This window comes from Calliopsis andreniformis, chromosome 9 (genome assembly GCF_051401765.1).
Source record: "Calliopsis andreniformis isolate RMS-2024a chromosome 9, iyCalAndr_principal, whole genome shotgun sequence".
NCBI classification, from domain to species: domain Eukaryota; kingdom Metazoa; phylum Arthropoda; class Insecta; order Hymenoptera; family Andrenidae; genus Calliopsis; species Calliopsis andreniformis.
In genome coordinates this window covers 21,889,317-21,903,919 of record NC_135070.1, presented here as the reverse complement: position 1 = coordinate 21,903,919, position 14,603 = coordinate 21,889,317, and positions in this window count along the sequence as shown.

Here is a 14,603-nt window from a genome sequence, read left to right as displayed (position 1 = left end):
ACTCTGTCTACTTTACGACCGTTTCGATCGGCTTGACGCCGTTAACCCACGTTTCCCCAACCCTCAGCCCGACAAACAGAAACGATTGCCGTGCGTCCAGATAACCATCGGCCGTGATGATATACACATGCATAGGCTGACACACGCATGGGTAAACGTTTGGTCGAATTATACACTCCGTATCTACAATATACCTCTATATGTGTAGGAATATATGTATGACGGAGAAGAAACGGAACGGTATTCGGCATGTTTCGATAAACGATTTCTACGACTACTGCTTCCATGCGGTAAGCCCACGACAATTGAGTAAAGCTGGCTAATGAAAAAGAGTTTCTTAACGATTCGATTGCGAGTCACTTTTTTGACATGCTTCGGCAATGTTCGAAGAGAACCGGGAGTGCTCGAAAGGAAGGGAGCTCGAGGATTCTATCTCGCTAGGAACGTACGGGAATTAATTAAAAGGCCGTATGAAACGAACCGGGTCGTCTAATTACCACCGTGGGCGAGTAGCCTCGTTCGATGGAACTACAAAAGTTGGGAAAGCCGTGGTGGGGTGGGGTGGCGTTGGCTTCTGCAGAATTGAGAAACGCTCGAGTCCCGGGTAACGGTACGAAAGAGGTTGCGGAGAAGAGAATTTCAGGCCACATCGAGACAACCAGGGCTAAACAGCCATCTAAATGCATCCGAGGTGGCGCTCGCTGCTATTACGGCTGATGGACGCTTATTGACGCGCACCCTGCCAGCAACCGAGTCAGAGCCTTCGGCAAACCCTCCACGATTCCCCGATGGAAAAGTCTCTTTCTCCCCCTCCCCCTCCCCCTCCCCCTCCCCCTCCCCCTCCCCCTCCCCCACTCCCTCCATTCCTTTCCCTCCCCTCAAACTCTTTCATCTATTTACTCCTTCTAGCATACACCACCACCATCTCACCCTCCTCCTCCCCTCCTCCTCCCCTCCTCCTCCCCTCCTCCTCCCCTCCTCCTCCCCTCTCCCTCTCCCTCTCTTTCTCTCTTTCTCCCTCACTTTCTGTTTCTGCTCTCGGTTCCGCTGTTCACCTCCTTGTCGTAGGACTCAGCGAAAACCCTCCTTCGCACCTCTGTCCCGGACACGGAAGCGCCACGGACAGAACTAGCTACGTCCCTCAACGGTAAAGCCAGGAGAAGGTAGGGCGGTTTTAGACCTAACCCAGTGTTTCTCTTTGCAATCCTGTCACGAAGTTGCGACACGGTGGTGAGAACTGCGAGAGAACCATCTTCTACCCGATCGCTTCCTCTACATTTAGTCGAGACGTGGACACGGTAACGCGTGGCAACGAATCCGCGGAAAACGCGATGCCGAGTCGTAGGGTGAAGACCGCTAAGGGGTAGCGGTAGCATCGAAATCCACGTACTTTCATCACCGCGAAGGGATTATCCCGTTATTTATGTGGTAATAATAACGAGTTAGCGTATGCGCAGGATGTGCTTTATGCGTTGGCAAACCATTAGGGTTAATATAGAGGAGAGGGGTCTTCTCTGCCCTCATCTTTGTCTCCCTGTAAACGATCCTCTCGCTAACGATTGCGCTACGCAGAAAGGAGGTCCTGGGCACGGCCAGTGCTTGAAGGGATGCTTAGATTGACCATTATAAGCAGATATATGCAACGTATGTACCTACGTCGCGTCGCAGTTGAGATAGATAGAATCACCTCGACGCTGCATGCTTAACCCTCGATATGTTCTTCTTTTGTCTTCCTTCTATTTCTATGCATCCTCTTTTTAACAGGATGAACAAGAGGAACAATATCGAGAGACAGGTGAAAAATTGATACGGAGAATGCTTCGTCGTGAAGTTGATTGCGTAGAGTTTGGATGGAAATGTGCAAACGTAAAGGGTTAGAGATGTCGAGAGGAAAAAGAAAGGAGGAGGTTAGAGAGGAGAGAGGTGGATCGGAGGTAAAAGGAGGTAAAAGGAGGTAAAAGGAGGTAAAAGGAAGCAAATGGCGGGGGTGTTAGGAAAGCTAGGATCACAAGCAGACAGGGTGGGAGAGGGTTAAAGAGAGAAAGCAGCCAGAAGCGAGCTCGCGGCGTTCGCGGCGCGCTGTTGTTCGATTCGGGCGGCGCGGTCGCGGAGAATACGAACGGCCGAATTATGAAAATGGTCCCGTGTGACGCGGCAACCACCCTCGCCAGAAGAGATAGCTCCGAGCAATAAACATACCACCCTCGGCAGCCCCGTGACTCGCCTTCGATCCTCCGGCGACTCGGGTCGCTTCCAGACGAGAAGCGAGACGGGAGATGGGAGGCGAGAGTTGGAGGAGCCGAGTTGCACCGATTCGGCCCGATAAAGTCTTGAAACTCGTGAAACGGACGAACCGTTTCTTTGTTCTCGTCTGTACCTTGTGCGCGACGTCCGCGCATACTTTGCTCTCGAGACTCGTCGAGCACTGCACCCTCGTGAAAGATAAGGACGAGGAAACTGCGACTCGTCGCCGCCACCGCACCGCCTCCACTACCATCTCTGTCACCACCGCCATCACCACTTAACTGTCTCGATACGAAGCAACTTCGAAGGAATCGCGATACTGTACCGTTAATCGTTAACTGTGCTCGCAGACGATTCGCGCAGAAAGAACGCACAAGCCATTGCTCCAAAAAATGATCGATACATTAGAGCAACCTACTCAGAATTCGCAACATTATACGGAAACTCCTTACTCTAACGAAGAATAATTCCTGCTAGTTATTCTCACGTTCGCTCGAATCTAACTAACTGCCTTTGTTCCTATTTACTCTTCGCATTTATTCAAAACATTCATTTTCTTTTCTTCGATTCTTCTGAATTCGCGACGAAGCGACTTCGATGTCGCGAAATTGTTGAAAATCATTTTTCAATATTCGGCACATTGTATAGAACGTACGCAGAACAGCGTAAGCGTTGCGACCGATGAGAAGAATCTACTGTCGATTTGCGAACTCGACGTCTCCTGTCGTTCTCTCGTTTCGTCGTCGTAAATCTTTTTCAGGTGACCTTGATGGACAGGCTTCATACGCTAATTGCCCATTTTTCTTCCTCTTTTTTTTTCTATTTTTGAACGACGAACCAACCCTGGCCAGGGGTTCAACAGGTGTCGTGGCGGTGGGTCACGAGAAACTTTTATTTGAGCGCACGAGCGAGGGAGCGAGGGAACCGTGAGAGGAATAGACGGACAGAGAAGGAGGGAAAGAGAGAGCGACAGAACGGGATATAGAAGGAGGGTGAAAGAGGAACTAGAAAGGAGGGTGAGGGAGAGGGTAGGTATACGCCGAGTTGAGCGAGCGAACGACCGAGCGGGAGTCTATTAGTTCACCCCGGAAAAACGCGACCCCACCGGATCCCTCTGTACGTTGACTCGACCCCGTTGTTTGGTATCGCTGATTTTTTTTCTTTCTTTCCTCTCTTTTTTCCGTTGAAACGCGTCGACCACCGTAATCGCTCTGTCGAAGCAATCCCTCACTCGGTCCGATCTCACGACAGAAGGTCCGATAATCCTGCGCGTTGTCCGCGCGGACGAGTTTTTCCAACTTTCCCACCGTCCTCGTGCCGTGCACGCTGCGCGACGCGCGACGCGCGACCCGTTAATATTTTCTCCCTTTTATCGAATCTATCCGCTACGTACGCACAATTGATCTCGTTACCGCGAACCACCACCATACCTACCTCGTTTTTTATTCTACATATTTATTTTACTTTATTCTTATTCTTCGATAGAATTTTGCTTATTAGTTCTACAGACAGTAATTCTGGACCACCAGAATGAGAGTCAAGTCTGTACGAATGCCATCGTGACTTTACCGGCCATGTGATCAAAAGGCCGCGTCGATCGGTAGAATCATCGTAAATATAATTTTTGGACTTACGATCGAACGATGACCATTTAGTACCTGTATGGAATTGATCAATTTGTATGATGCGAGGTTTTCCTTCGAATGCTTCTAAGCATCGAAGATTACATCATGACTTGTCGTTGCTGATGTCTCTGCTGCTCCGTTCGAGGTTCGAGAATGATCTTGAACGTTTCACGAGTAGATTATTCGGACGCACAGAAGAAGCGAAACGAACACTGCGATCGTTGAGCAGCTTATTGTCATCGAGGGCATTGAAGATTGTCTGTGCGCGATCATTCTCATCGATCGAATCGTTTGTCATGGGCGGCAACGTTTAAACGCCATCAAACCATTCGAAACGAATACGTAACTTTCTTTTATTCTTTTTCTTCTTTTGCCTCTTTTTTCTCTCGTCGCGTTTCATCTCCTTTCGTTCCGTTCCATCTGATCGCGTTCTAGCTACAATTAGTGAAGTCACAGTTATGTTTCGTTGTCGTACAATATTATCGAATAGAAGCGAATACATCTTTATTTCAAATTTATTCGGCCCGATTCCTGTCGAATGACGACTGACAAATGCCGAATAAGAAATGTAGAGTCGAGCGCGACGAAGAAGTCGCGAAAAAAGAGAATCCATAGAGAGATCGTAAACGGATGAAAAGGAAGATGACAGGACGTATTCCAGCTGGCATTGTTACGCGACTCGATAGTTGTCTATCTAGCGATAGCTAGGCCCGATACCTCGAATATCGCATAATACTTTTGTATAGGGCAGCTAAGGTAACGCGAGCATAACAGGCCGATGGAAACGAACCGAGCGGAGATAATAGCAAAGAGATAAGGCTTCTGGCTCGTTACATTCGGCATGGCAGCTATGCGACCTCGTTGTCATTCTCTTCTTCGCTCCACGCGCATTTCAGCCCTCCCTCAAATATCGTGGAAACTTGCAGCGAGCTCTTTCATTCGTTAACACCAAGTCGGATAGGTATCGGGCGATGCGACGACGCATCACCGATCACTTCACGGTTCCTACCAGGAAAAATTTATTTGTTTATTTATTTATTTATGATTCGATCGCGTATAAAATTAGCGTACAATTGCAACGAGATTTAAAAAAAATGATTTTGTTGGGCGATATGACGCGATATGGCGGGTGGACGCACAAACATAATATTTACACAAATTACAATACCACGCTTAAATTCCGTTTAGTCTATCTTTATGCGTCTATGTCGAATCAATATTACGAATACATATTTACGAGTAAATTCACCTGGAAACCACCAATAAGCCGCGGCCTCGTATACATATCCCGGTGCAATCGTTGCCGGTGCGGCCGAGATTTTGATTTTCGTTCTTTGTTCATTTATTTGTTTTTCCCTTTTTACCGAAAAATCTGTCGATTTACGAGGGGCACCGTTTCCATCGCATCGACATTACCGCGCGTATCTGGTTACGCGCTTTCATTCGTTTATTTATCGCACGGAAATTTCGCTGATTAGTATCGTGCGGACTGCACTAATGCGTTGTCTCGTAATTCATCGATTTTAACGGGGCTGACCACGCCGGTCCATTGAATCCGCTCACCCGTTCGTTCGTTCGTTCTCTCGCTTCCTCTCCTGCTGACATTTGCGTATCCTGACGAGCTCGCTAAAAATTATGGACAATCCTGTTTGCTTTTCCGGCTTGCGAACTTTCTCTGCGGCTTTATATTCTCGTCATTTTCTCGTCATTTTCTCGTCATTTCCTCGTCATTTCCTCGTCATTTCCTCGTCATTTTCTCGTCATTTTCGTTGCCGAGTGAAAGAAACAGAACACTAAAAGCGAAACGAAAGTTGTGTGTCGACGGTATAGAGTCGAAAAGTTGATAAGTTCGTAGGTATATGGAGTAGCTGGACGTTTCGCGAGAATGTGAAGTGTAACTTGGTTTTGGTCGGTCCACGCTGCGCGCCGTCGAGCCGAGAGATTGGATTCCGGAAATGAGAGAAACCTATGGGAGCCGAAACCTCTGGGCAAAACGGCGCACGATGCGCGGCGTAACGGATGGAAATACATGGTACTCGCCTCGATAGTCGTTATCAAACGATGAATCTACTCTATATTCTCCCACCCATCCGCTCTACTACCATCTCTTGTTCGCGGATTCGTTTCGTTCGGGGTTACCACTTCTCCCTGCTTGCATCTGTTCGCGTTTATCCAACCTTACCGCGAAAATGATCGAATTAGGCTGCAGGATTCCACCGGCATACCGGAAAGGCCACCGATGCGACGCGCACCGCACTTAATCTCCCGTTTCTTCTTAACGTAAGTAGGTACCCAATACATACATAGCTCTGCACCTACATATTTCGCAGCAGTCTTCTGCTTCTTTTCTTACGCCTTTTTCGACCGTTTTCTCAACTACAGTAATGCATACATATTTCGAAACTGATGTTCAACTATGAACAGCGGCTTCAACCATACGTTGATACATGCGTATATGCTTGATCTCGCTCAATTCACCAGTCTATGTGATTAATGCGTATGTATCTGTAGCGATATTCCACGGAATGTAGGAAAAATAGATAGGAAGTTCGGTGAAGGAAAAAGAAGTGTGGCACGTTGGGTTGGTTGGTGACGGAAGGAAGGGGTGGATAGGTAAGCGAGGTCCCGTTTAACGTAGTTTTGGTCGTTCGAGCGGCAAATCCATCAGGCGGCTGCCTCGGCATCGCATCCCCCACGGGGCGGATAAATACTTATTTAACGCGCTTATGCATGCAGCCGCGGTAGCGATACAACCCGTAAATCTGCCCGAGGAAGCACAATGCTGCTAATTATATACATTCCCGTGACGCGGAGAGGGAGGGAGGGAGGTTTCGGGGACGGCTGGGAGAGTCGGTGAGAGGTCGACAGAGAGAAAGACGGAGAAAGAGAAGGCGACCTCTGGTACCCCAGGAACGGCAAGCCGCGCTCTGAAACCGTCCCCTCTCTCGCCGCTACTCTGTGCCGCGCCGCACCGCGCCTCGCCTCGCCGCACCGCGCCGCGCCTCGCCTCTTCGCCGAACCGTACCGTCGGCTCAAAAGACTCGCAGATTTATTGCCAAAGAGAGAAGGGAAAATGTCGACCTAAGCTCATACGTACGGGCTTGGCAGTTTGTATGCCCGCGCACTCTGCGTCCAGAGAGGCTACGGATTTCAAGAGGAAGAGAGAGCGCGCGTGAGAGTGGCCGAAGAGCGAGCGTGCTAGGATATCGGAAGGGGTGGCTCGGAGAGAATGAGCGGTGTCGGTGGGTGAAGAAGATGAGGGGGAGCTCCGCTTACCAGGGGAGAAGGGCGGCAGGAACTGGCAGTAGAGGAAAGAGAACGAAGCTATAAATTCCATCCCTCGCGTCTCCGCTCGTCGCGCTATATCGCTGATTTATAAATATGACTGTAGCGAAGTATAATAATACGTACGTATCCACCGAGCCGCGTCGCTCTTCCCTCCTCCTCTTTCTTCTTCCTCCACCTTCTCCACCCGTTGCATCCACCCTTCCTCTCGTCTCTTCCGTTCTCCGTTAATTTATTCCTTTTCCTTTTTTTTTCTGATTCCGGATATATTCGCAAACAACTGTTAAAAGAAGAAAAGATTCGTCAGATAAACCGGACGAATCGATCCGACCGATCTAGCATCGACTTATGATGCTACGACTCGTGTTGTGTCGTTTCACCTACACCTCGGCGCGGACCGTTACAGACCCGTCTTGCTCGCCTGCCTGGCCCGTAATTGAAAAGTGATTTACGCGGTCCAGGCTGTCAGATGTTTCACCAAAGACGAGTGGAGGAGGTTCGTTGGTCCGGCAGGAGTAGCTGTTTTCGTTGTCGATGTTGCAAACAATGCAGATGGCCGATGAGCGGAACAGGAGCAACTGAGGAATCGCGAATAGCGCGACCTGCGAGAAGAGGGTGGAGAGAGAATCGTTGTTACGTGGTGGTGGATGAACGCGGAAGAGCGAAAGGGCAGGGGGCGTCGCGTCGCGTCGCGTCGCGTCGCATCGCGTCGCGTCGACTCGAGGCGAGTCGGAGGAGGAAGAAGCAACGCGGAGAAATACAAAAACCAGACTCGAACGTGGCATCGTCCCCTTACGGCATAACGTCAGTGGCAGAATATAATCAGGATTTGTAGCGAGGCACGGAGCCGCGGTAGTACGGTGCAGAGAGCGGCCGAGATAGAGCGGGCGGCTTCCAGAGAAGGACAAGAGGTACGATAGGTTGAAGCAGGAGCGAGGTTCGTGGGGCACGAAGCGGAGGCGCGGGTGAGACGCTTGGCCGTTATTAAGGCGCGACAAGAACTCTGCCGTGATGAGCGAGCCGCCGCGCCGTGCCAGAAGATACCGGCAGTGATTTATGCGACAGGGACATCCACCGAGCGCATCGAGCGCACCGACCGTACCGACCACCACCGCCGAAACCCGACGACCGCTCTCCCTGTATCGTCTTGCAACCGGACGACGCGGCGCGGCGCGGCGCGGCGCGGCGCGGCGCGGCGCGGCGCGGCGCGGCCACCACCCGTTTCGATCGCAACGTCCGACAGGTCACCCGCGACCCGGTTACTTGCTCGCGTCAAAGATGCATCTTGCCATCCGAAACCGACGCGACACATTTTCTTCGCTACTCATCTCATGCTCTTATGTGACTCGCACCCCACTGCAGCTTTAGTAGCGGAACAGCACGGACAGATTACTGTATTCCCATCCAATAATCGTGGCTTTACGCGATTTCTGCTCGACTACCGAATCTTTCCATATTCCCATGAAAGCATGTGTCTCTTTTTCTCTCGTTGCGTCGTAAACGAGGCATACATTTTTCCTATCGATTCTTTCGTCTTTTCTTTCTTTCTTCCTTCTTCCCTGCCTCCCTCTGCGTCTATCTACGTATCCATCCATCCATCTATCTATCTATCTATCTATCTATCTATCTATCTATCTATCTATCTATCTATCTATCTCTTCTGCCGTCACCAATAAGTCAAAGTTATCCTCGGCAGAGAAAAATGTTAGACGTTTCCCAGAGCAGAGAAAGGCCGGCTTTCTCTGGCGTGATTTGTGGCAACCGCTCGCTCAACTCACCGCGGCAATGAGTTGCCCAGTCGTAAATATCCTGGCAGACTCTTAGACGGTGGACACATGGACGGATGGACGAACGAACGGACGAACGCGGAGGACCAGTGAATAGCAGGGTGACCAGAATCGTTCAAATACTCAACCACTCGTGTTCTCGGTGTATGGTTGCTAGACCGACGAAATCGGCAGCCGAAATTTTCGTATCCTTAGCAAGGAATTTCCTCGAGTCTAAACCGAGGTCGACCGCAAAGTAGGTGTACTGACCTCCTATCCACTTCTAGACACATACCTAGGATTTATTTATTTATTTTATTATTTTGTTTTTAGGATTATGGATTGGAACTACAGTTACTTCGAATCGACTGAGAGACAAGTGTGTTCATCGAGCTAGAGAGTAGAAAATTCGCATAGTAGTTGAGGCTAACACGTTTCGGACCAAAGTTCGCAGCAAAGCCTCGGCGAAAAGGGTGCCCGTCTCTGATCGAATGGTCGATCAAATTCACGATGCCGCGGCAACCCACCCACTTGGATGGTGAAGCTGGGTTTAGCTCCACCTTCCCCTTTAAATCACTCATTCTTTAATAATAGACAGATCCCATTATAATACCCAAGATTTATGCCCGAATCCTCGTTTTCTTTTTAGCGATAAATTTCATCGCCCTCTTTCCTCTTTTACCGTCGATTAGCGAAACTGTCGACCGACAGGCGACGGATCACGGTAACACCAGTGTCTATCGAACATCTCGTAAATGTGTCGAGGCAACTTTACAATCACTAGGTACTCACTGCATATAACAACTGTTCGTTTCGGTTTCGACAGTGTCAGTGAATAGAAAGAAAAAAGGTTTGCGAGTAACTAAGAAGATAGGTAGCAGTGTGGGGTAGTTATTGAGTTGGGAATATGAGAGAGAAATTCAATTGGCAGGAGATGGCCGAATGGTAAAAAGATTCGGTGGAATTTCATCGAGTCGAGTCGAGTCGAGGCGAATCGATGCGATGGGACGCGACATACATAGATGCACACGATCTAGCGAAACCGGAGTCATAAATATCGTTGCAACGCGTCAAATAAATTTGAAGCTTCCCCATGTTGCTCGCGCAAAAAGGGAACGAAGTGAGCGATTGTCCGATGGTCGCAACAGGGCTGACCCCTATTTATTGCCGAATTAAAGCGCATCACCATTAATTTGCATAGCGCGCGAGTGTAGGATCGTAAAGGCGCGTCAACGGACGTCTGGGATTCCGTGCCGCATGACGGGTGTTAGCGGCTCGGAACGTCGCGGTTCGTATTTCCGTACGTAATAATTCTTCGGGAAGACCTCGGCCCTGTTGTTGTTTCTGTGCTACAATGAACCAGTTTGATCGTCGCGACATTAGCTGGTAGGTACGCGAAATTTGCCGAAGCGAGGAAGATGGAAAATGTTGACGCGCGCAGTCGTGCGAATAGCTGAAAGAAGCAGAGGGGTATGGAAGGAGCAAGAGATTCGAAGGAGAGGTAACGAGCCGGTCGATGCGCGCCATAAATTAGCAATTATTTAATTTTCGTAGGGCTCCGGGTCCTTAGACAGCTCTAAATCAGTCTCCGTTGCAAAAAGCATAGATAACTATGACGCATGGCCCCCGGGAAGAGACAAGGGTGCGCTTACCGGATTGTGGCGGTGGTAACTCAGTTCGGACGGGCAGAAACGCGATGAAGGGGACAAGACGGAGAGAACGCGAAGGACGGCAAGCCTCGAAGAGGGTAAGGGGCGGGGTGAGAGCGAGCGATGTGGGGGTAGAGGGCCGAAGAACGGTGGCAAGGGATGCGAAGGAATCGGGAGATAGAGCGAAATGGTGGAAGGCGGTGAAACGGGAACGGGACGGGAGAGGCAAGAGGAAGAAAGATAAAGGGTTGTGAAGAAAATCGTCGACGTGTATTCGTTCTACGAATATAGTCGGCGGGTAAGCGTTACGGTAGCGGGGGGTAACGGGAGAAGCGAAATCAAAAGCAGAGTCGTCGAGCGTACTTCTGTTACTCTCGCATTTCGAGTACCAAGAACAGACATTGCTGGTTCGCCGCTGTCGCTGGTCTGGCTGGTTAGTTGGTTGGCTGTCTGGATAGCTGGATAGCTAAATGGGTGGTTGTACGATAACCGGTGGTGGGTGCACGGTGTTGCTCTTGCTTCGTCGTTGTGCATGTAAATGTGGACGAGAGACGGAGGTCGAAGGCGGGAAGGGACAGGAACGGGGAGCGGACGAGAGAGAGAACCGGAGCGAGCGAACGAGCACACGGAGCTGGGCACAATGGCAACTAGTTTTAATTACAAAGTAAGGTGAAGCGATCAATCATAATGATGTACGTGAGGCAGGCGCGGCCTCTGGGGTGTCGAGGGTGGGAAGCAGCGTCGTGGAGAAGGACGTAGTGGAGGAGGAGAAGGGAAACGAAAAGGATGAGAAACAGCATGGAGAAGGAGGAGGAGAAGGAGGGTGAGCGGGAGGGAAAGCGGGGGTTAACTGGTGGTGACGCGGCGGGACGAAGAGGGCCTTCGCGTACACTTTGCGTATAATTTACTGGCACTGGATATACCTGAAGTTATGCTATACCGAAGCTGCCGTTGCACCTCTTCGTTTCGCTGCTCATTCTTCTCCTTTCTCCCACCGTTGTTTTCGCCATCGTCCACCTACAGACCAAAGGCTTCTCGCGCAACCTCTCTCTCTCTACCCATTTCCTCTTTATTCCTCGTTCCCTCCCTTTCCTCATTTTCATCCCCATTCTCTTCTTCGTCTCTTCTTCGTCTCTTCTTCGTCTCTTCTTCGTCTCTCTTGCCCTCTTGCTCGCTCGGACGAACGCGATGCGACTGAACCGTTTCGTTCGATCTTCGTCTCTCCCTGTCTATGGCAGACTGGTCTCTTCTGAAATATTTGATGAGCTAGGCGATATTTACGATCGGCAGTTGTTTGGTGAACTTGCCGTTGAAAGCCTGACGACGATCTTCTTCTCTGTTCGTGCTAACGAATATGTATCGTGTCTCACTTAAGACCCGAACGATTGCGAGCGTGCTAACGATATCGTTCTATGGAAATGGCCACGTAGAACGTAGAGAATAACGATGATCGAGAATTTGCAGATTTTCAATTCAGCGTGAAGGAAAAAACGTAAACGACGAGAAGCAGAGAAGAGACAAGGGCGATGGTTAGTTCGCGCGGCACAGAATCCAGCGATACGGTCGTGAATATTGCGAGCGTCGGTATTTTGAGCCAGCGTGACGAGCGATGATGGGGATCCGCCTCGGCTTCTCCTTGTGTGGTTCGCCGCAAGAACTCGAACCGAGTGCCCTCCTCGGCCCGCCTCGCTCCCTCGTACTTGCGATTTCTTTACATCCGTCTCTTCCATTCCTCCGTCCAGCAACCTCTTGGCCAATTCGAACGAGTGATCGCGGATGCCACCACTATGGATACATATCGCTTGTCGTACGAAGATAACGCGATTGCAATTTCGAGGAATTAGTCGTTTGGAGGACGCGAAGCTTCTGTCGCGTCGTTTCTTCTCGGACAGAAGCTTCGCAACGGGGTTAGGCGAATCTCTTTTAGTCGGTGTGGCGCGGTGCGGAGCACCGTACCTCTCGAGGGGACGAATCATTAATGTAAATTACCGCGCCACGGTACGCCGGTTCGTGGCTAACGATCTTGCGGTGCGAGACTCTCGACCGCTGTGCGAGCTAACCGACAACGGCATGGATAACGACGTTTCGCTCCATTTTATTAGACTCTCGGATAATCTTTGGATCGTAATTGGAACGATAATTACGCAAAAAGGATGCTTGCCTTAGCGCGGTTATTCCGTATAGTTGCACGGGACGAAATTACCTCCCGCGACGCGACGCGACGCGGCGCGACGCGTCTTCGAAACTTATCGAAGAATGGGCTTCTTGATATCCCACGAACAACAGCCATACACAGAAGAAGGAAGACGTGGACGAATGGGAGACATTCGGGACAGGAGCAGTGAGGAGCTATGATGCGACGCGACTCGAGTCGAAAGGAAACGATAAGGTAGATATTTTCAGTGTTGCGTATGCACGGTGAACCGTAAGTAGGAGCGCTGCTTCGGTACTTATCGCATTCGTGATTACGAGTCATTTCGCGCGACTAATTAGTCTCTCGTTAGCGAACGCGCCCGTTCTACGAGCGAGAGCGTAAAAAGGAGATAATATTGCACGACAAATCCGCGACTTATCGGCCTGACCGCTTTGCCATCCGCTGTTCTGTCGTCCATCCCGTTCACCGGACTCTCTTCCTTCGCGTTCCACAGTTACGAGTTCGCGAAGCGATTAATTAAATTCTCGCGTAATCAAATATGTCACTCAGCCGTCCAGTTTTAATTAAAGTTCGGACATTATCTATTTGCTTTATCATCGTCGAGTCGACTAGCGTTGAGTCTACCCAGAGTCGAGGTACGAGAAGGAACAGGAGTTGGACGAACGAGCGTCGAATCGGCGACGAACGATTCGACCGATCGAAGAAGCCGCAACGAGGCTAAAACTATCATCGCGTCGATCGTATTGGGTTTGCAGATTTTTTTGAGAACCGGCTGCTAACTTGACCCTCCTCGCTGGGGATGAGGATTGTCAGTCAGGGTTGTCGAGTTCGATATTAGAAGGGCGTAGGTATGTAATTGTTTCGGGAACGAGCGCACAAATCTTTCCTACGTTTCTGTCTTTTCCCCAGCCTTCCTCGGGCCTTGGACGGTGTTTGGAGACACGGCAGCAGCCGTTGCCCTTAGTCGTAGCTGCCTCTGCCGGTAAGACGGTTTTACGTCTTATGAGTTCCCAACTGCAGCGTCTCTTCTATTCCTCGCAATGATTTCGTCGCAATCACCCTCATCCTCCTCGGTGCCAGAACCCTCGACGGTGCGGTAATATCGGAGAATGGGGCGACGAAAGTACGAGAAGCGGAGAAGCCGACCGACACTTTTGTCAATACACGCGGAACGATAGAGAAGGACAACCGTCGAAGGAAACGGTCTCTCTCGACCGGCGTTGTTGCTATAAAGACCACTCGTGTCATTTCGCAATGACGAAACTTTACTCCGAATTCTCTCTTTCTCCCGTTCTTCCGCTCCTTCTGCCAGACCTGCCGCCCCTCCTCCGCCAGCGAATGTGTCGCTCGCTACTACAGCCGGTGCATCGTATCTTTCTTCTTCGTTCTCTCACCGAACGGATAACAGCGAAGCTTGTTGGTCGAAGGAGTCTGCTATTTGCCATTGCCGATGCGAACTCGCGACTCATCCCTCCGTTCTTCTTCGTCTCTTGCCATTTTTTATCGTCTCGATGTGAAACCTGATCGCGATCTTAGTAAACGAAACGTTTAGTCTTAGTCCGAAGGAACCACACCATCTTCTTCTTTAGGCAACCTCGATTTTACGACATCTGAGCTGCAAGAGACGCAGCGAAGCTGCTCGATCCTTTCCCGAATGTGATACACATTTATGACTAGCGGTATCGTATTTTTCTCAATCGCAGAACGAGCACCGAGCAACGAATTATCGCACGGTCGTCGAATCGATGGTCGGGTAGTAGCTGTAATTGCTTTCGCGAGGAATTCGTTTTTTCTCTGCGAGGACAAAGTAAGAAAACGAACCGATAAGTCGTGAAACACATGGACCGGGAAATCGCAGAGAAAGAAGGAGGTCGAGGAG